Genomic DNA, 24,529 nt, shown 5'->3' on the forward strand with positions numbered 1-24,529 from the left:
CAGCTGGTGGTGAGCAGTGCAGTAGTACAGTCCACTGTGCTGGGGAGCTGATATTGCTGATGCTGTAATTCTGGCCTGTTGTCAGCAGTGTGTCTGCAGCTGCACTCTGCTTAAACCAGGAGTAGCTGAGAACAGGAGGGTTTGCATCACTGCTACAGCTCAGAGTCACTGAATCTCCCTCCACTGTGTCTCCAGAGGGAAGAACCACTGCTCTGGTGTTTGTAGGGGAATCTGATTTAGAAGATTATTAAGAAATACATATTACAAAACCACCTCGTAAATGTACAAGCTAGCATACTGGGTCTGTGGTGTCATCATAGCTGTGCATATAAATGTTCTGATCAGGGAATTTGTCGTATAGTGTGGTTGTTGAAGTTTACACAGTTGCCATCTGTGTGACACTGCAATGTCTGTGGTTGTTATGTGAAGTCATATGAACATCTATTCCTCCAGAAGTAGATCAAGACCTTTAATGCCTTATCTTAATGTGGAGAAGCTGCATGGAGGTTTTATTTGCTGTGTAGTTCACATGATAATAGGGTGAAGACACTGTGTGTCCAAGCCAAATAATTTCTAAGATGGATAATACTGCATCAACTTTGGTGCAACTGTGGACAGAATGGCCTTGACCACAATAACTTTGTGGAGCAACAATCCTTTCCCTGTAGTTGTGGAAATTATCCTCAAATTTTAATAGTGACACTGCTGGAGAACTCGTATGCCAACATGAAACAGCAGGGAGAATGTAAGATTTTTAAGCATGCAAAGGTGGTTTAATTCCTTTGATGCAAGGTCTTTTTAGTCTGGACCTTAAGTGCTGCAAAGCTGAGCTGCATTATTTAAAGATTTAGTGTATATTACACTCTCAAGTATGTTCAGATAATATTCAATACACTGAGATCAAAACATGATACTCACATAACACATCCAGGTGTGTTGGTGTAGAGGTGTGGTTTCCCAGCTGGTGGTGAGCAGTGCAGTAGTACAGTCCACTGTCCTGGGAGCTGATGTTGCTGATGCTGTAATTCTGGCCTGTTGTCAGCAGTGTGTCTGCAGCTGCACTCTGCTTAAACCAGGAGTAGGTGAGAACAGGAGGGTTTGCATCACTGCTACAGCTCAGAGTCACTGAATCTCCCTCCACTGTGTCTCCAGAGGAAAGAACCACTGCTCTGGTGTTTGTAGGGGAATCTGATTTAGAAGATTATTAAGAAATACATAATTACAAAACCACCTCAGTAAATGTACAAGCTTGCATACCGTGGTTTGTGGGTTATTTGCAGCTGTGTTTATAAATGTTCTCATAAGGGGTTTTGTCATATAGAGTGGTCATTGAAGTTCACACAGCTGCTATCTTTGTGACACTGCCTGCAGAAGCAATACACAATGTCTGTGGATGTTATGTGAAGCCATATGAACATCTAATCCTCCAGAAGTAGATGATGACCTTTAATGCTTTAACTAAAGATGGAGAAGTTTCATGGAGGTTTTGTTTGCTGCGTAATGCACATGACAATAGGGTGAAGACACTGTGTCTCCAAGCAAAAATAATTTCAAGATGGATATTTTTGTGGAGCAACAATCCTTTTCCAGTAGTTGTGGAAATTGTCATAAAATTGTAATAGTGACACCTGCACTGCTGGAGAACTCATATCCCAACATGAAACAGCAGGGAGAATGCAAAAATTGTAAGCATGCAAAGATGCTTTAATTTTTTGTGGCCTTTTTAGTCTGGACCTTAAGTGCTGCAAAGCTGAGCGGCAGTACTGAAAGAATTTAGTGTATGTTACACTCTCAAGTATGTTCAGATAATATTCAGCACGAATACACTGGGATCAAGGAATGATACTCACATAACACATCCAGGAGTGTTGGTGTAGAGGTGTGGTTTCCCAGCTGGTTGTGAGCAGTGCAGTAGTACAATCCACTGTCCTGGGAGCTGATGTTGCTGATGCTGTAATTCTGGCCTGTTGTCAGCAGTGTGTCTGCAGCTGCACTCTGCTTAAACCAGGAGTAGCTGAGAACAGGAGGGTTTGCATCACTGCTACAGCTCAGAGTCACTGAATCTCCCTCCACTGTGTCTCCAGAGGGAAGAACCACTGCTCTGGTGTTTGTAGGGGAATCTGATTGGGTAGATTTTCAAGAAATACATATTACAAAACCACCTCGTAAATGTACAAGCCAGCATACTGGGTCTGTGGTGTCATCATAGCTGTGCATATAAATGTTCTGATCAGGGAATTTGTCGTATAGTGTGGTTGTTGAAGTTTACACAGTTGCCATCTGTGTGACACTGCAATGTCTGTGGTTATGTGAAGTCATATGAACATCTATTCCTCCAGAAGTAGATCAAGACCTTTAATGCCTTATCTTAATGTGGAGAAGCTGCATGGAGGTTTTATTTGCTGTGTAGTGCACATGATAATAGGGTGAAGACTCTGTGTGTCCAAGCCAAATAATTTCAAGATGGATAATACTGCATCAACTTTGGTGCAGCTGTGGACAGAATGGCCTTGACCACAATAACTTTGTGGAGCAACAATCCTTTCCCTGTAGTTGTGGAAATTATCCTCAAATTTTAATAGTGACACTGCTGGAGAACTCGTATGCCAACATGGAACAGCAGGGAGAATGTAAGATTTTAAGCATGCAAAGGTGGTTTAATTCTTTGTTGCAAGGTCTTTTTAGTCTGGACCTTAAGTGCTGCAAAGCTGAGCTGCATTATTTAAAGATTTAGTGTATATTACACTCTCAAGTATGTTCAGATAATATTCAATACACTGAGATCAAAACATGATACTCACATAACACATCCAGGTGTGTTGGTGTAGAGGTGTGGTTTCCCAGCTGGTTGTGAGCAGTGCAGTAGTACAGTCCACTGTGCTGGGAGCTGATGTTGCTGATGCTGTAATTCTGGCCTGTTGTCAGCAGTGTGTCTGCAGCTGCACTCTGCTTAAACCAGGAGTAGGTGAGAACTGGAGGGTTTGCATCACTGCTACAGCTCAGAGTCACTGAATCTCCCTCCACTGTGTCTCCAGAGGAAAGAACCACTGCTCTGGTGTTTGTAGGGGAATCTGATTTAGAAGATTATTAAGAAATACATATTACAAAACCACCTCGTAAATGTACAAGCTTGCATACCGTGTTTGTGGGTTATTTGCAGCTGTGTTTATAAATGTTCTCATAAGGGGTTTTGTCATATAGAGTGGTCATTGAAGTTCACACAGCTGCTATCTTTGTGACACTGCCTGCAGAAGCAATGCACAATGTCTGTGGATGTTATGTGAAGCCATATGAACATCTAATCCTCCAGAAGTAGATGATGACCTTTAATGCTTTAACTAAAGATGGAGAAGTTGCATGGAGGTTTTGTTTGCTGCGTAATGCACATGACAATAGGGTGAAGACACTGTGTCTCCAAGCAAAATAATTTCAAGATGGATAATTTTGTGGAGCAACAATCCATTTCCTGTAGTTGTGGAAATTGTCATGAAATTGTAATAGTGACACCTGCACTGCTGGAGAACTCATATCCCAACATGAAACAGCAGGGAGAATGCAAAATTGTAAGCATTCAAAGATGCTTTAATTTTTTGTGGCCTTTTTAGTCTGGACCTTAAGTGCTGCAAAGCTGAGCTGCAGTACTGAAAGATTTAGTGTATGTTATACTCTCAAGTATGTTCAGATAATATTCAGCACAAATACACTGGGATCAAGGAATGATACTCACATAACACATCCAGGAGTGTTGGTGTAGAGGTGTGGTTTCCCAGCTGGTGGTGAGCAGTGCAGTAGTACAGTCCACTGTCCTGGGAGCTGATGTTCATGCTGTAATTCTGGCCTGTTGTCAGCAGTGTGTCTGCAGCTGCACTCTGCTTAAACCAGGAGTAGCTGAGAACAGGAGGGTTTGCATCACTGCTACAGCTCAGAGTCACTGAATCCCCCTCCACTGTGTCTCCAGAGGGAAGAACCACTGCTCTGGTGTTTGTAGGGGAATCTGATTGGGTAGATTTTCAAGAAATACATATTACAAAACCACCTCGTAAATGTACAAGCTAGCATACTGGGTCTGTGGTGTCATCATAGCTGTGCATATAAATGTTCTGATCAGGGAATTTGTCGTATAGTGTGGTTGTTGAAGTTTACACAGCTGCCATCTGTGTGACACTGCAATGTCTGTGGTTGTTATGTGAAGTCATATGAACATCTATTCCTCCAGAAGTAGATCAAGACCTTTAATGCCTTATCTTAATGTGGAGAAGCTGCATGGAGGTTTTATTTGCTGTGTAGTGCACATGATAATAGGGTGAAGACACTGTGTGTCCAAGCCAAATAATTTCAAGATGGATAATACTGCATCAACTTTGGTGCAGCTGTGGACAGAATGGCCTTGACCACAATAACTTTGTGGAGCAACAATCCTTTCCCTGTAGTTGTGGAAATTATCCTCAAATTTTAATAGTGACACTGCTGGAGAACTCGTATGCTAACATGAAACAGCAGGGAGAATGTAAGATTTTAAGCATGCAAAGGTGGTTTAATTCTTTGTTGCAAGGTCTTTTTAGTCTGGACCTTAAGTGCTGCAAAGCTGAGCTGCATTATTTAAAGATTTAGTGTATATTACACTCTCAAGTATGTTCAGATAATATTCAATACACTGAGATCAAAACATGATACTCACATAACACATCCAGGTGTGTTGGTGTAGAGGTGTGGTGTCCCAGCTGGTTGTGAGCAGTGCAGTAGTACAGTCCACTGTGCTGGGAGCTGATGTTGCTGATGCTGTAATTCTGGCCTGTTGTCAGCAGTGTGTCTGCAGCTGCACTCTGCTTAAACCAGGAGTAGCTGAGAACAGGAGGGTTTGCATCACTGCTACATCTCAGAGTCACTGAATCTCCCTCCACTGTGTCTCCAGAGGAAAGAACCACTGCTCTGGTGTTTGTAGGGGAATCTGATTTAGAAGATTATTAAGAAATACATATTACAAAACCACCTCGTAAATGTACAAGCTTGCATACCGTGTTTGTGGGTTATTTGCAGCTGTGTTTATAAATGTTCTCATAAGGGGTTTTGTCATATAGAGTGGTCATTGAAGTTCACACAGCTGCTATCTTTGTGACACTGCCTGCAGAAGCAATGCACAATGTCTGTGGATGTTATGTGAAGCCATATGAACATCTAATCCTCCAGAAGTAGATGATGACCTTTAATGCTTTAACTAAAGATGGAGAAGTTGCATGGAGGTATTGTTTGCTGCATAATGCACATGACAATAGGGTGAAGACACTGTGTCTCCAAGCAAAATAATTTCAAGATGGATAATTTTGTGGAGCAACAATCCTTTTCCTGTAGTTGTGGAAATTGTCATAAAATTGAAATAGTGACACCTGCACTGCTGGAGAACTCATATCCCAACATGAAACAGCAGGGAGAATGCAAAATTGTAAGCATGCAAAGATGCTTTAATTTTTTGTGGCCTTTTTAGTCTGGACCTTAAGTGCTGCAAAGCTGAGCGGCAGTACTGAAAGATTTAGTGTATGTTATACTCTCAAGTATGTTCAGATAATATTCAGCACAAATACACTGGGATCAAGGAATGATACTCACATAACACATCCAGGAGTGTTGGTGTAGAGGTGTGGTTTCCCAGCTGGTGGTGAGCAGTGCAGTAGTACAGTCCACTGTCCTGGGAGCTGATGTTCATGCTGTAATTCTGGCCTGTTGTCAGCAGTGTGTCTGCAGCTGCACTCTGCTTAAACCAGGAGTAGCTGAGAACAGGAGGGTTTGCATCACTGCTACAGCTCAGAGTCACTGAATCCCCCTCCACTGTGTCTCCAGAGGGAAGAACCACTGCTCTGGTATTTGTAGGGGAATCTGATTGGGTAGATTTTCAAGAAATACATATTACAAAACCACCTCGTAAATGTACAAGCTAGCATACTGGGTCTGTGGTGTCATCATAGCTGTGCATATAAATGTTCTGATCAGGGAATTTGTCGTATAGTGTGGTTGTTGAAGTTTACACAGCTGCCATCTTTGTGACACTGCAATGTCTGTGGTTGTTATGTGAAGTCATATGAACATCTATTCCTCCAGAAGTAGATCAAGACCTTTAATGCCTTAACTTAATGTGGAGAAGCTGCATGGAGGTTTTATTTGCTGTGTAGTGCACATGATAATAGGGTGAAGACACTGTTTGTCCAAGCCAAATAATTTCAAGATGGATAATACTGCATCAACTTTGGTGCAGCTGTGGACAGAATGGCCTTGACCACAATAACTTTGTGGAGCAACAATCCTTTCCCTGTAGTTGTGGAAATTATCCTCAAATTTTAATAGTGACACTGCTGGAGAACTCGTATGCCAACATGAAACAGCAGGGAGAATGTAAGATTTTAAGCATGCAAAGGTGGTTTAATTCTTTGTTGCAAGGTCTTTTTAGTCTGGACCTTAAGTGCTGCAAAGCTGAGCTGCATTATTTAAAGATTTAGTGTATATTACACTCTCAAGTACGTTCAGATAATATTCAATACACTGAGATCAAAACATGATACTCACATAACACATCCAGGTGTGTTGGTGTAGAGGTGTGGTTTCCCAGCTGGTTGTGAGCAGTGCAGTAGTACAGTCCACTGTGCTGGGAGCTGATGTTGCTGATGCTGTAATTCTGGCCTGTTGTCAGCAGTGTGTCTGCAGCTGCACTCTGCTTAAACCAGGAGTAGGTGAGAACAGGAGGGTTTGCATCACTGCTACAGCTCAGAGTCACTGAATCTCCCTCCACTGTGTCTCCAGAGGGAAGAACCACTGCTCTGGTGTTTGTAGGGGAATCTGATTTAGAAGATTATTAAGAAATACATATTACAAAACCACCTCGTAAATGTACAAGCTTGCATACCGTGTTTGTGGGTTATTTGCAGCTGTGTTTATAAATGTTCTCATAAGGGGTTTTGTCATATAGAGTGGTCATTGAAGTTCACACAGCTGCTATCTTTGTGACACTGCCTGCAGAAGCAATGCACAATGTCTGTGGATGTTATGTGAAGCCATATGAACATCTAATCCTCCAGAAGTAGATGATGACCTTTAATGCTTTAACTAAAGATGGAGAAGTTGCATGGAGGTTTTGTTTGCTGCATAATGCACATGACAATAGGGTGAAGACACTGTGTCTCCAAGCAAAATAATTTCAAGATGGATAATTTTGTGGAGCAACAATCCTTTTCCTGTAGTTGTGGAAATTGTCATGAAATTGTAATAGTGACACCTGCACTGCTGGAGAACTCATATCCCAACATGAAACAGCAGGGAGAATGCAAAATTGTAAGCATTCAAAGATGCTTTAATTTTTTGTGGCCTTTTTAGTCTGGACCTTAAGTGCTGCAAAGCTGAGCTGCAGTACTGAAAGATTTAGTGTATGTTATACTCTCAAGTATGTTCAGATAATATTCAGCACAAATACACTGGGATCAAGGAATGATACTCACATAACACATCCAGGAGTGTTGGTGTAGAGGTGTGGTTTCCCAGCTGGTGGTGAGCAGTGCAGTAGTACAGTCCACTGTGCTGGGAGCTGATGTTCATGCTGTAATTCTGGCCTGTTGTCAGCAGTGTGTCTGCAGCTGCACTCTGCTTAAACCAGGAGTAGCTGAGAACAGGAGGGTTTGCATCACTGCTACAGCTCAGAGTCACTGAATCTCCCTCCACTGTGTCTCCAGAGGGAAGAACCACTGCTCTGGTGTTTGTAGGGGAATCTGATTGGGTAGATTTTCAAGAAATACATATTACAAAACCACCTCGTAAATGTACAAGCTAGCATACTGGGTCTGTGGTGTCATCATAGCTGTGCATATAAATGTTCTGATCAGGGAATTTGTCGTATAGTGTGGTTGTTGAAGTTTACACAGCTGCCATCTTTGTGACACTGCAATGTCTGTGGTTGTTATGTGAAGTCATATGAACATCTATTCCTCCAGAAGTAGATCAAGACCTTTAATGCCTTAACTTAATGTGGAGAAGCTGCATGGAGGTTTTATTTGCTGTGTAGTGCACATGATAATAGGGTGAAGACACTGTTTGTCCAAGCCAAATAATTTCAAGATGGATAATACTGCATCAACTTTGGTGCAGCTGTGGACAGAATGGCCTTGACCACAATAACTTTGTGGAGCAACAATCCTTTCCCTGTAGTTGTGGAAATTATCCTCAAATTTTAATAGTGACACTGCTGGAGCTTGTATGCTAACATGAAACAGCAGGGAGAATGTAAGATTTTAAGCATGCAAAGGTGGTTTAATTCTTTGTTGCAAGGTCTTTTTAGTCTGGACCTTAAGTGCTGCAAAGCTGAGCTGCATTATTTAAAGATTTAGTGTATGTTACACTCTCAAGTATGTTCAGATAATATTCAATACACTGAGATCAAAACATGATACTCACATAACACATCCAGGTGTGTTGGTGTAGAGGTGTGGTTTCCCAGCTGGTTGTGAGCAGTGCAGTAGTACAGTCCACTGTGCTGGGAGCTGATGTTGCTGATGCTGTAATTCTGGCCTGTTGTCAGCAGTGTGTCTGCAGCTGCACTCTGCTTAAACCAGGAGTAGGTGAGAACTGGAGGGTTTGCATCACTGCTACAGCTCAGAGTCACTGAATCTCCCTCCACTGTGTCTCCAGAGGAAAGAACCACTGCTCTGGTGTTTGTAGGGGAATCTGATTTAGAAGATTATTAAGAAATACATATTACAAAACCACCTCGTAAATGTACAAGCTTGCATACCGTGTTTGTGGGTTATTTGCAGCTGTGTTTATAAATGTTCTCATAAGGGGTTTTGTCATATAGAGTGGTCATTGAAGTTCACACAGCTGCTATCTTTGTGACACTGCCTGCAGAAGCAATGCACAATGTCTGTGGATGTTATGTGAAGCCACATGAACATCTAATCCTCCAGAAGTAGATGATGACCTTTAATGCTTTAACTAAAGATGGAGAAGTTGCATGGAGGTATTGTTTGCTGCATAATGCACATGACAATAGGGTGAAGACACTGTGTCTCCAAGCAAAATAATTTCAAGATGGATAATTTTGTGGAGCAACAATCCTTTTCCTGTAGTTGTGGAAATTGTCATAAAATTGTAATAGTGACACCTGCACTGCTGGAGAACTCATATCCCAACATGATACAGCAGGGAGAATGCAAAATTGTAAGCATGCAAAGATGCTTTAATTTTTTGTGGCCTTTTCAGTCTGGACCTTAAGTGCTGCAAAGCTGAGCGGCAGTACTGAAAGATTTAGTGTATGTTACACTCTCAAGTATGTTCAGATAATATTCAGCACAAATACACTGGGATCAAGGAATGATACTCACATAACACATCCAGGAGTGTTGGTGTAGAGGTGTGGTTTCCCAGCTGGTGGTGAGCAGTGCAGTAGTACAGTCCACTGTCCTGGGAGCTGATGTTCATGATGCTGTAATTCTGGCCTGTTGTCAGCAGTGTGTCTGCAGCTGCACTCTGCTTAAACCAGGAGTAGCTGAGAACAGGAGGGTTTGCATCACTGCTACAGCTCAGAGTCACTGAATCTCCCTCCACTGTGTCTCCAGAGGGAAGAACCACTGCTCTGGGGTTTGTAGGGGAATCTGATTGGGTAGATTTTCAAGAAATACATATTACAAAACCACCTCGTAAATGTACAAGCTAGCATACTGGGTCTGTGGTGTCATCATAGCTGTGCATATAAATGTTCTGATCAGGGAATTTGTCATATAGTGTGGTTGTTGAAGTTTACACAGTTGCCATCTGTGTGACACTGCAATGTCTGTGGTTGTTATGTGAAGTCATATGAACATCTATTCCTCCAGAAGTAGATCAAGACCTTTAATGCCTTAACTTAATGTGGAGAAGCTGCATGGAGGTTTTATTTGCTGTGTAGTGCACATGATAATAGGGTGAAGACACTGTTTGTCCAAGCCAAATAATTTCAAGATGGATAATACTGCATCAACTTTGGTGCAGCTGTGGACAGAATGGCCTTGACCACAATAACTTTGTGGAGCAACAATCCTTTCCCTGTAGTTGTGGAAATTATCCTCAAATTTTAATAGTGACACTGCTGGAGAACTCGTATGCTAACATGAAACAGCAGGGAGAATGTAAGATTTTAAGCATGCAAAGGTGGTTTAATTCTTTGTTGCAAGGTCTTTTTAGTCTGGACCTTAAGTGCTGCAAAGCTGAGCTGCATTATTTAAAGATTTAGTGTATGTTACACTGTCAAGTATGTTCAGATAATATTCAATACACTGAGATCAAAACATGATACTCACATAACACATCCAGGTGTGTTGGTGTAGAGGTGTGGTTTCCCAGCTGGTGGTGAGCAGTGCAGTAGTACACTCCACTGTCCTGGGAGCTGATGTTGCTGATGCTGTAATTCTGGCCTGTTGTCAGCAGTGTGTCTGCAGCTGCACTCTGCTTAAACCAGGAGTAGCTGAGAACAGGAGGGTTTGCATCACTGCTACAGCTCAGAGTCACTGAATCTCCCTCCACTGTGTCTCCAGAGGGAAGAACCACTGCTCTGGTGTTTTTAGGGGAATCTGATTAGAAATAAAACACCTGAATCAGCTGCTGTGTGTTCAGGATCAGTGTTTGATAGACATGTAGATGGATTCTGATTGAGGAGAGTAAAATCCACACTCACACACTGGAGGAGAGAGGAGACTGTCATGACCTTCAACAGCACAGCTGTAACTGACCACACCACCGACTGCAGCTACAGAGCAGGAGGCAGATTTACACTCAGACACACGCTGTCCGTTCTTGTACCAGATGTAAGTGGGGTTGTTAGACAGAGTGCAGGTGGTGTTACAGTTCAGCTTGATTTGTCCACTACCCGAGTCTGATACTGTAACCTTCAGATCTGCAAATATTAAATTAGGTTCAGAGTTACTTTCATTTCCTTCATCTGTATAAATGTAATTAAATAAATGTATAATAGTGTGACATTACCTGTGACAGACAGAGTGACTCCAGGTTTTCCGGTGTATTTTCCTGTAGGATCAGTGTAGAATCTGAACCTGTATGTTTGAGCGTCTCTCTCTCTCAGGTTAGTGATTCTCAGACTACAGTCATTCTGGGAGCTCTGTATGTACTGCACTCGACCCTGATACTCCTCATCCTCTCTCACATCCTCATATTCTTTAATGAACCACAACACTTCTGTAACCTTGTAATTATTAGGGAAGGTGTAATAACTGTGTATGTTCACTGATGAGCCAATCAGAGAGCAGACAGTCTGAGTGGAATAAGTCACACTCCAGCAGCGCTTCTCATCAAAAACACCTGAAACACACGAAATTAATTTTAGATTTAAAAGACAGAAAGAAAGAAAAAGAAAACTAAAGCATGACTTGCATGAGAGTTTACTGCAATCTAACAGATATTGTCCAAATGTAAAAAAAAAAAAAGAATTAAGTTAAAATTAAGAAAAAAGGACTTTCTGAATCTATTTGTAAAAATGGATTTTTTAATTTATTTGCTTTAAAACATGATCTCGCCTATCATGGCTTGTTTTTAAATCAGACCAAAATTCCATCAGCAGAACTGCTTTTTACTTCAACTTTGTTCCAAAACTAGCAGAGTACAGTGTAAACCTGGCAACCCTACAGGCACTGTGTTTTCACATGATGTACACTCTGAGAGGGCGATAAGTATACAAACATTTATGTTTAAGATCTGGATTTAGATTTAACATTTACATTTGGATGTACTTTTAAGTTTAGTTTTATCATTTATATATAACATTTTAAATTGAATATTTACTGTATGTTTAATGTTTACATAACATTTAGATTAATATTTAAAATTTACACTGAAAATTAAAACTATTATTTGATATGAGTTTCTATCTACATGCATCTGAATGGACTTAAACATTTAAAAAAGTTAGAGATAAGAGTATTCAACTTTTTACATTTAGCACCATGATGACAGAGTGAGTGAAGTTTAAAGTGAGTTCTTACAGACAGCAGGAGAGCGAAGCTCCTCATGTCCTCTTACAGCACAGGAGTAGCTGCCTGCATTCCCACTACTGACATACAGTTCATTTCTGTCCTGGTCAGTAAGACGCTGTCTGTTCTTGTACCAGATGTAAGTGGGGTTATTAGACAGAGAGCAGGTGGTGATGCAGCTCAGCTTCTTGTTGCCATTGTACCAGTCTGATACTGTAACCTTCAGATCTGCAAATATTAATTTAGGTTCAGAATTACTTTCATTTCCTTCATCTGTATAAATGTAGTTAAATAAATGTATAATAGTGTGACATTACCTGTGACAGACAGAGTGACTCCAGGTTCTCCGGTGTATTTTCCTGTAGGATCAGTGTAGAATCTGAACCTGTATGTTTGAGCGTCTCTCTCTCTCAGGTTAGTGATTCTCAGACTACAGTCATTCTGGGAGCTCTGTGTGTACTGCACTCGACCCTGATACTCCTCATCCTCTCTCACATCCTCAGGGTCAGCACCACCCTGCCATTTAATGAACCATACTGATTTTATCACTGTGAGGCCTGCAGGATATTTATAAGAGCAGGAAAGATTAATCGATGTGTTTTTCAGAGCACACACATGTTCAGGAGTATAAGTCACACCCCAACACTCTATACCCAGTACACCTGAAACACACAGAGAGGTACACACAGGAAGGAAGAAGTCAGAACTGAATTTTGTGTCTTTATAAACATTTCGCAGCTCAGATGTGTTTATTCTGTGTCAATGAAAATAATATAAATACTGTGAGGCAGAAAACTGACTATAAAAACGATACATTAACTACAACAATCACCTATTTACATCCATTATTCTGCTTTATTTTGTACCCATAGCTTTGTATAGCTAGCATTTGCTGTTTGATTATTTAGCATGTGTTGTTAGGGTTGTCATGTTTCCAGTGTATTAACATCCACTATATGTCTTATTTGGAATGTTTGAGTTCATTGAATGATTTCTGAAAGATGAGAGCATTTCATTATATTATATCCAAAAATCTCAAAAATTCAAACTTTACTCTATAAAAACTCCTGCTACTGAAAATCTTTCCAGACCACAAACAAATAAAATCAACTGGAAACCCACCAGTCAAATGATGTAATGAGGGATTTCCCCATCCACAGAGACCAGTAAAGACAAGTACAGGACCTCTAGATTCTCTGAACTGGTGAACTTAAACACAAAGTTTAAAGAAACTAGTACTAACTAGTACTAAAGGACTAACAGAAGATTAAATTGATAAGTTGATGGTTCATTCAGTTCATGGTTTGACATATACCACACATTGCTAACAACATGGATTCATTTCCAATATTCATTTCATATTAATCTCTGTTCTAAACCCTTGTTTGTGATCTTTGTGTGTGTTTATGTGTTAGTTCAGTTCTGTGTATTAGAACAGTATAATAAACTCTCATCTGTGTTTAAAGGAAAGCGTTTTGAAGTTATTGTGTTAAGCTGCTGATCCTGTTACTGTGATATCTTATCTTAATATAGTGTTTTCACCACATTTAACACACACACACACACACACACAAGAATGTTATTATTAACAGTCTTAATCAGCCTGTACTTCCTTCACTTGAACTGCACTCGTAAGCATTTATGAGCTTCTTCATGACTCTAACAGTAAAGAGAGGGAAGTTGAGAAGCTCATTGTGTCATGACATCTGCCTAATTAGGGCCTAAGCACTAGCAGTGTGAAGGGCCCTCTTGTTCTTCTAAGGATTTTTTTTTTTTTTTTTCTCAATCATCCGGACACTTTTGGGGGGTCTTAATATGCTCAAAAACTCATGAAAATCAGCAGACAGGTTGGAATCTGCAGCCATTAGGAGGTCACCGTGGCTCAGCCCTGGGCGTGGCACATACCCGTCACAGCGCCCCCTGGAAAATCTTGCTGCACAGCTGACACACACTTGCACGTATCCATGTAAAACTTGGTACACACTTAGATCTCATTGAACTGAACAACTTTCACATTGCATGACATTAAGTCTAATCCACAGGAAGTCAGTTATTTTGAGTTGTTTGCAAAACGCACCCAGTGGAATTTGAAATACTCCTCCTAGGGAATTGATACAACCGCCACCAAACCCAGGCTAATATGATCTCAAGACATTGATACAACCGCCACCAAACCCAGGCTAATATGATCTCAAGACATTGATACAACCGCCACCAAACCCAGGCTAATATGATCTCAAGACATTGATACAACCGCCACCAAACCCAGGCTAATATGATCTCTAACATTGATACAACCGCCACCAAACCCAGGCTAATATGATCTCAAGACACTGATACAACCGCCACCAAACCCAGGCTAATATGATCTCTAACATTGATACAACCGCCACCAAACCCAGGCTAATATGATCTGAAGACACTGATACAACCGCCACCAAACCCAGGCTAATATGATCTCTAACATTGATACAACCGCCACCAAACCCAGGCTAATATGATCTCAAGACATTGATACAACCGCCACCAAACCCAGGCTAATATGATCTCAAGACATTGATAATGCAAAGTTGTGAAGGGATGTTTGATCTCAAACGGTTCAGCCGTGAGAAGCCCTTAAACTTATGGCGAATAAAACAAAACAGGAAGTAGCTATAACTTTTGGGTACATTAAGTGATCTACATGAAACCTTAAGATTATGTTAAGCATTGATAGCTGATCACACAGATATGACAACTGCGAGTCTCGGTCATAGCTCCACCAACTGGCAGCAGGAAGTGTGTCATTTTTTGAAATCTCTAATATTTTGTCTCTTACTTTCACCTGATTTGGGTCAAAATCAGTCAGTATAATGTCAAGACATGGCTGATGTGAAACTGTGAAGGAATTTTTGACACCTTGAATCATGTTACTATGGCGATGATTTACATGAGAACATAATAGAAGAAAATGAATCTTCTCATATCTTACGAGTGGAAAGGCCTAATGTTCCAAATATTTCACACAGAGAGTGCAAATGTTTATGAGAAAGGTCAGTTTGATATACTCCTCCTAGGGGATTTATATGATTTTGACCACACAGGATCCAATATGATCTGAAAACATTGAGGATCTAAAATTGTGAAGGGATTCTTGATATCTCAAACGGTTCAGCCGTGAGGAGCCCTTAAACTTATGGCGAATAAAAGGAAACAGGAAGTGGCTAATAACTTCTGTGTTTATTGACTGATGTACATCAAACTTCGACTTTATGTTAAGAGAAGAAAGCTGATCACAGGGACATGAATACTGCGAGTCTCAGTCCTAGCGCCACCAACTGGCAGCAGGAAGTGTGTCACTTTTAGAAATCTAATGTTTTGTCCCTTACTTTCACCTGATTTGGTTGAAAATTAGTCAGAATAATAGCAAGACATGGCTGATGTGAAACTGTGAAGGAATTTGTGATATTGTGAATGATGTTGCTATGGTGAGGATGTAAAAAAGGACATAATAGAAGAAAATTAATGTTCTTATATCTTAACAGTGGAAAGCCCTAATGTTTCAAAACATTTTACATAGAAAGAACAACTGGTTGTGAGTAAGTTTGCTTAGATTCATGATTTTGTGATGCTCAAACGGCTCACAACAAATTTTTACATTTATCAGCCAATTAACTAGACATGGTTTTGGCCTGACTCCTGCAGTACTAGACTATGTCCACTAGAGGCTCTTTCCCATTTATTTTAAATTTTTTAAATATGGCTTCATGTTCACAATTTATATATACAGAGTGAACCAAAAACTGTATATACACTTCAGGAAAAGAAAAATAGTATGATGTAAATTATATTAGTATAATATTATTAAAATTACCATATTACCAGAATATCATCATATATATCAATCTATAACGTACACATATAAATTTAGTAATAAAATATTTATACAAATTTTTCTTTTACTGAAATGTGTATACATTTTTCTGGGTGACTGGTTTAGAGGGAGAGTCATTGTCCCTTTTGATATCACTGGACATTGCTATGATCTGTTTCATTACACCCAAACTGTCACTTTTGTCCTATATAGTTTAGACAGAGAGGCAGTTTTCTTTTTGCCATCAGTGTGCATTGCTGTTATCAGTTTCATGAACCCCAATTGTCACTCTTGTCCTTTCGGTATTTCCCCTTTAAATGCATGTACCCACTGTGCCCACGTTGTCTGGTGCACCTTGGTGGCAATGGCACCATTGCTTGGGCCCGATCATCGTTGCTTGCAACTATATTTTAGATTAGTCGCTTCCTTTTCTTTCTACACTCCTCCACTGGCTTCCCGCTTGCCTAGAAAGCCAAGAATGGACCAGCTCCCTCTTACCTCAAAGCTCTTACCTCCTCACTCTGCACCTCACTCCCTCCAATCTACTAGCACTGCTCCACTGGTCCCACCATCTCTCAGGGAAAAAGGGAGGTATACAACAAGACTCTTTTCTTTTCTGGCACCGAGGTGGTGGAATGAACTTCCCCTAGATGTCTGAACAGCTGAGTCTTCATGCAATGGGTGAAGAGCGAACCTCTTCCTGAAACACTTATAAACTAGCTCTTATTTTCCCTGTTTGTTTATGGATTACAAAAACAATTTGCTATATCTCCTCCCGAAAGAGTTTTTAAGCTAATGATATCCCAAGTCTGTGATCTAGTGAACCAGTGATGTATTTATCCATAGAGACTTCAAAACACTTTTGTACGTCGCTCTGGATAAGGTCTGTCAAATGCCAGAAAGGTAAATGTATACATGAAATATCATAGCAACAAACCAGTAATATGAGAGCAAACCACTGGAATACCTTAGCAACACCATAGTAACCAAATAGGTTTGCTGAGATGCTGACAGGGCGATAGTGCAGGTTAAATGGTTTAAGAAATTTCCAAGCAAATGAAGCAAAACACTGAGTGAGATTAAAGTCAAAGTATAATAATAATAATAATAATAATATTTTTTTTAATAATCTTTATTTACAAAATCAATCTGATAGTGTTCTACACACTCAGCTTTTTGTTTATTACCGTAATACATGCACTACAGGCACACCAGGAAATAAAAACCAAGAGTAAACAGTTGAAATGTGACACTGAATCAAATAGTACAAATAAACTTTACATTATACAATATTCATTAAACTGCTTTATTACAATAGTGGCTGGTGAGGTCAGCTGCTGTGACCACATTTTTTACACTTTCCTTTATTTTAACCTCCTTTTCTATTCATCACGGATACCATCAGTTACGACAGAAACTCTTTTACTTCTATTGGTTTACAATGAACTCACCTACCGCCGTTTTTAACACCGACTACATGGAAAAAAGAAAAGAAAATGAGCCGAAGTCAGGAACAGGATGAGGGCTCGAGCACACACCGTGCTCATCAGTGTTAAAGGAAAGCATTTTGAATTTATTGTGTTAAGCTGCTGATCCTGTTGCTGTGAACTTAATATAGTTTTTCACAACATTTAGGACACACACACACTCACACACACACCAGAAGCACAAAGTAAAATGAGTTCAGAGCATAAAGTAATAACTAGTGCACTGACCAGCAAGACCATAACCACAGTGTTAACTGCTGCTGCTGTTCTCAGAAACACATAGTGTGTGACCAGCTCCATGTTTCCTGCTCCATAACTCTTGTCTTTTACTCTCCAACATCCTACAAATGTTCTTCTCTACACCCAAATCATGTCAAATTTATAAAATATTTCCAAACACACAGACATGTGGAGAATTTTTTCTGAATTATTGCAGTAGAAACACAACAGCACAGTAAAACAGGAGAGAGAGATGAAATATGGGAAAAGTTTACCTGTCAGTAACATGAGGATCGCTGCTACTGTAATATTTCTCAACATTCTGGAAAACATCAGCCTTCAGACAGCTGACACTCGAAGATCCACCACGTGTAGAATTTACACCAAAAATATCCTCATAAATACAAAATGAATCGATCTTACTCTTATAATGAATATTAACGGTCTTAATCAGCCTGTTCCTCCTTCACTCGTACTGCACTCGTAAGCAGTTATGAGCTTCTTTATGACTCTAACAGTAAAGACACAGACGTTGAGAAGCGCATTGTGTCATGACACCTCCCTCATTTAGAATTAGTCTCTTCCTTTTCACTGAATGAGAACAGTGTGATGAACGCCCTTTCTTACACAAGCATCCGTTATTTTGTGCTTTAGAAACACGTTTCTATAACTTAAGTATTTTCCCTTGACAGAGACAGCATAGTGTTCTTCTTAGATCCAGGAAATTATACAGGAATTATCAGATTTATAGGCTAAGTATGTTTTTATAAATTTTGTGCCGGCTGCTGGTGACCCTCAAAAGTACAGACATAAAATAACTACACGATACATTTAATTTACAAACAGTGTTATAGAGAAAAATTAAATAAAGACCACAATATACAGAGTATGAGACAGGCTAGTTATATACTATACAAATAGTGATCCTATGCTTTTGGGAAAGATTGGAATTAATGTTGGAATATCATGAGAAACACCTACCAACACCCTGGCAACCAACTTGGTTAGCATAGCAACCAGCTAACAACACCATAGCTAGCACATGTTGCTATTGTGACACGCTCATGTCGGTTTCTTCTGTACAATATCAGAAGTATTCTGCCATTTTTATCCACACAGACTGCTCAGGTGCTTGTTCAGTCTCTGGTCATTTAGATACTGGACTTCTGCAGCTCTCTACTGGCAGGTCTACCTCTGAACTCAATTCATCCTCTACAAATGATGGCTTCTAGTAGCTGCATCAGATTTAAAACACTGACGCTTGCCTATAAATCCAAGAATGGATCAGCTCTTACCCCAAGGCTCTTATTACTCCTCACTCTGCACCTCGCTCCCTCTGATCTACTAGCACTGCTCCACTGGTCCCACCATCTCTCAGGGTAAGAGGGAGGTATACATCAAGACTCTGTTCTCTTCAGGCACCGAGGTGGTTGTCGGAACTCAGAGTCCCCCTCTATCTACCTCTATATGCTGTCTTTATTTTCTTACTTTCATTGACTTAGTTTTACTTGTTACTTTTTTTTTTTTCCTAACTTATTTGCTCTTCTTATCAATGCTATTGCTCTCTCATTTACCTCGGCCTGCTCTTTTCTGTCAGTTTACCTTAACTTACTTAACTTTACCTTAGAACTGACTTTTTACTTCATGTACTATCATGTATCAGGCCCTAGTTTCACCACATCTCTTCTCAACTGCCATTCACTATCTTTATACACTGAATACTATATATCTGGTGTTTTCCTCACTTGTTTTAGTTATTACCAGCCACAAGAATGGTTCTTTTTTTATACACAGCTTACAGGCCTACATAAGCATCATATCTCTTCAGCTTCTCTTCACTCTGTGATGTCCACCTATACTGTGCTTCTGCATAATGTGTGTACAGTGTGTAGGAATTTTACTTATAATTTTACATCTGGTTGTTTATGCCATGCTGTCATATGAGTTTCATGTCTTATTGTTATCATGTCATGTAGATTTATGAAAATTAGTACATTGAACTACAATGGAAAGAACTTCCCATAGATGTCCGAACAGCTGAGTCTTCAAATGATGGGTGAAGACCGATCCTCTTCCTGAAACACTTAAACTAGCTCTTATTTTCCCTGTTTGTTTATGTATTACAAAAACAATCTCCTGACAAAAGACTTTTTAAGCTAATGATATCATGAACATCAGCGTCATCACTGAATATAACTCAAACTGTACAGTTTACCTTGGAGCACGCAGCAGGTGATAAAATATATAAACAAAATCCTCATATATCCTCCTCAGGGGAAGTCTGAGGTAAAAGTTACTGAGGGATTTCTCTCTGTTCTTTTTATACATTTGATTGAATGATGACAGGTTTCCTGAACAGCATTAACCATAAAAAGCCATAAAATAATTAGTCTCTTAGGCTAATTGTCTCGACTGAGATGCTGAGAGGACGCCAGTGCAGGTTACATGGGTTAAGAAATTTCCAAGAAAAAGAAAAACACGATGAATGGATTAAAAAGTGCCTCATGACAATTATATTGACAGATATGGTGAATTTGATGAAGTTTTTTTTTAAATCCACAGTAAAATTGCTTGATCTTTATTGGGAACATGGAGTAGGTGATTATAAAGTGATGTGAGTTAACTTCATCAACTAACAGTTCTTTATCTTGAACATAGAGTAGATCGTTATGAAGTGATCTAAGTGGATTTGATCAACTAACAATCTGAACTGTTTATTTTTATAATGGATTAAAAACTGATTCCTGTGTAAATTAGACACATAAATGTAAATTAGTGTAAATTAGACTGAGATATACGGTAATATTGAATATTCTTTATCTTTTATTGTAAATGATGGTTTTGTATGAAGTTCTGGTTCTGTGGTGTAGGAGCTCGCGAACGCTGGCTTTCCTTTCAGCGCTATTACCGCTACGTGTCTAAAAGCCGCGCCACTGAAATATACGTGCAGCTAGTTTAACCGTGCTTTCAGAAAGAGCGGCTGGATAAACCGCAGTATTAGAAACAGCTCGGTAACAACTGGTGATAAACGGAACAGAGCGTTTAATTCATCAAGAACAGAAACATACAAGGGTTTAAATACATTTGCAAAAAAATCTAAATAAATAACCACAAGATGTCCGTCATTATTCCTCATCGAAGATCAACCTAATACCAAACCCCCCAAAAAACAGGGTCGAGAACATCTCCGATATCGTTTAGTGATGAAATTGAGCTCGATTTAAACAGATAACTTCATTTGTTTATTGTTAATGACATATTTTAGTAACAAATGGTAACATACAGGAGGTCTGCTACTATCGTACACAGTAAATAGCGGAAATGTGACACTGAATCAAGTAGTAGGAATAAACCTACAGACATTATAAACCTCCTTTTTTCACCACGGATACCATCAGTTACGACAGAAACAATCTTATTTCTATTGGTTTACAATGAACTCACCTACCGCCGTTTTTAACACCGACTACATGGAAAAAAGAAAGGAAACGAAAATGGAAAATCGAACCATGCACCCATCTTCATCATGTCTAGATATAAGCACAGACTGATACAGGAAGCTTCGGTTCACTTGGACGGACCAATCGGGGGCCGCGCTTTAGGAAACTCTAGATGACGCGGAATGGATCGTATGACGTCGCAGTGTTTACGGAAGAGGTTGTGCGATTTATTGGGGAAATTGATAAGCGATATAGTTCACAGAACCATCATGAGAACATTTTCCAACCAGAAGTCCACTGAGGATAAAACTATCCGTGATGCTCTGAGATTACTCATCGCTGATTGTAAATCGTGACTCGCCACCGGGAACACCGAAGTTTCAGGTTAGATATTCACCAGACATTCAGCGACGTGACACTTAGGGACCGTCAATAAATTACCATTTGAATAAAACAAAACTCAGGAGTTTTTTTCCCTATAGTTTCCATGCCACGTGACCCAGTGACAACGAACCTAAGAAGAATTGTTTTAGTACAAAAGACAAATAATACAAACCACTTTTTAATCTAATTAATATCATTTTAATATCTTTTGTCTTATTGCTCATTTATTCTAGAGTCTAGTGAAGTGCTGACTGCTGTTATGTTCGCGGATCCGGTGGTCCGGGTCATGAAAATTTACACTCTGATTAATAGTGGCTCGGTATCTGGTGGGTTAAATATTGATCATTATCATAGCTGACCCATTATCATGGACCACAACTACGCTCAACCACTTTTTTTTTTTTTACCTCCAAGTGGAAATAGAATAGGCCTATTATCACTTTACATAACCCAGTTAAAATTTATATACAGTTTTTAGCGCTAGGAGATCCAGTTCAGCTTAGGTTTGGAGCCACTGTGTCACATGGAGTGGAATCTATTGACAAAATATTATTGTTTCCATACAGATATTAATCTAAATTATGTGTGTCTTATTTTGCTTAGGTTGGGAGCTACTGGGTCACGTGGTATGTAAATTATTGGGGGGGGGGCTCCTGGGTTTTATCATTGAATTTGTAATTTATTGACGGTCCCTAAGTGACATGCCGCTGAATGTCTGTGGAATATCCAACCGAAAACTTCACCTCGGTATCAGGAACACTGAAGTTAGTTTGATTTTGGATATTCGACAGACATTCAGCGATGTGACACTTAGGGACCGTCAATAAATTACAATTTAAATGACAGAAAAATCAGAAAAATCAGCAACAATGAAAGGAGCAGTTTAGAACCTTTTTTAAGTGTGTGTGTGTGTGTGTGTGTGTGTGTGAGTGAGAGAGAGAGAGAGAAAGAAAGAAAGAAGCAATGAATCGTCTGGTGTTTGCTGCCCTCTGCTGTTACAAACGTGCAATTACACATTTTACACTCGGCCAAACACAATTATGTCTTGACGCGCCCTCTAGTGGTCCGTACATGAATAACTACGAAGAGCCAGTAGTCTAAGCTTCTAACAGTTTCTTCCGGTTCTTTTACTATAGGTCCAGTAGTGTAACTGTCAGTAATGGTGATTAGATGATTAGAGAAGGCCAAGTCACTGAACTGCCTGTTTCATCATAAATACACAACTACAATGCCAAGAGAATAGCTATTTATCACCGCAGCACCAATGAAAGGAGCAGTTTAGAACCTTTTTTAAGTGTGTGTGTGTGTGTGTGTGAGAGAGAGAGAGAGAGAGAGAGAGAGAGAGAGAGAAGCAATGAATCGTCTGGTGTTTTCTGCAATTACATATTTTACACTCAGCCAAACACAATTATGCCTTGACGCGCCCTCTAGTGGTCCATATGTGAATAACTACGAAGAGCCATTAGAGCTTCCAACAGTTTCTTCACATGAAAACATCCATGTTTTTTATTACAGCTTCTGTGTTTCCGGTTCTTTCACTATAGGTACAGTAGTGTCACTGTCAGTAATGGTGATTAGATGTGGACATGAACACTTGCGAAGGCCCATTATTATGTTTCATCATAAATACACAACTACAATGCCAAGAGAATAGCTATTAACAAATGAATGCCCAAGCTAATTTGAATTTGCTTAAGCTTATTTAAACAATGCTACCAGTCAAGAATAAAAATGAAATAAATGGCGCATCCTAAGTTGTGAGAAGAATGTGAAGACAATATTGTCAGTAAATAACCTAAAAATAGAAAAAAAATAGAAACTTTGTACTCTTATGTTCCAAGAATTTCCACCACATAAAACATTACTGTACTGTTATGGAAATACAACAAAAGACAAAGTTCATTAAAACACAGTAAGTGAACCAACACTGTCACTTTTACGTTTACAGTTTCCTCCATTACACTATTGTCCATTCACAGTAATCCAGGTAAGTATTTCTGCTGTCAGTCAGTGGGTCCTGGATGCATTCAAAATATTTGCTTGTCTGATCGGAGATGCATAAACTAACACTACCCTAATGAATGTATTTTTTAAAAGCTCTCAAGCAATTACAGATAACAGATAAACAGTTCAGTAATAAAGAAAAACATCTCCATCAACTGCCAGTGTTCAAATAAGAAATAGTCTACAAATATTATCCAGTCAAGAGCACTGAGTGAATTTTTTACTTTCAATTAACATCAACAACATAGACAGCAGCAGGTATACAATATCAGGCTGCTGACACTTTAAGACCTACAGCACAGATATAATATTGATACACATCTGATCTTTTTTTATTTACGGTCATTTAAGACATAACAGACTGTGGTTAGGTGAATACTAAACAGATAAGACGGACATTCTGACATAATTTTGTGTGTATTTGAAGGTTCAAGTGCAAACAACCGTAAAAAGAGAACTTAATTCTCTACTCACATGGTTTGAGAGGCAGCTCTCTCTGTGCATGCGAATTCAGAATTCAGTTCTCCTTGGTTGACTATTGCACTATATGACTAACATCTGGCATAAAAATTAAATATACCTAGTGTGCCAAGCACACCTAATTGCCATGTAAGCGCATTATAAGTGAATGATATAATATTGAACATAATATTGAACATAATATTCTCATCCCTTTTTCATGAAGGTACAGTCCATGCAAGGAACTGCCTCACTGCCATTTTGAGTTTTGCCTTAACTCACAATCAAAACATTCATAGTAAACATGGGGCAACATAATTCCAGACCTCTATTACAATCTACAAGCTATAATTATAGTTACGATTTCAGGCCCTTATGTACACCAGTAGCCTGCTAGAAGTAATTCTGTAGGGCTCTGGCAGTGTTCGTCCTGTTAGTCTTTGCACAAAGAAGCAGATAACTGTCCTGCGCCTACGTTGATGTCCTTCTGTGGCCCTGCGCAGCTCTCCATTTTTAATGGCCTATCTACCGGTATCTCCTCAATGTTCTGGGAGACTCCCCAAACCTCCTTTACGATGGCACATATGGACATGCCATCCTTTAGGATCCGGACTACCTGTGATTGGATTGCAGGTATTGCCTCATGCTACAAGTAGTAACAAGGACCCTAACAAAACTAGAGGCAAATCA

The sequence above is a fragment of the Hemibagrus wyckioides genome, linkage group LG27 (assembly GCF_019097595.1).
Source record: "Hemibagrus wyckioides isolate EC202008001 linkage group LG27, SWU_Hwy_1.0, whole genome shotgun sequence".
NCBI classification, from domain to species: domain Eukaryota; kingdom Metazoa; phylum Chordata; class Actinopteri; order Siluriformes; family Bagridae; genus Hemibagrus; species Hemibagrus wyckioides.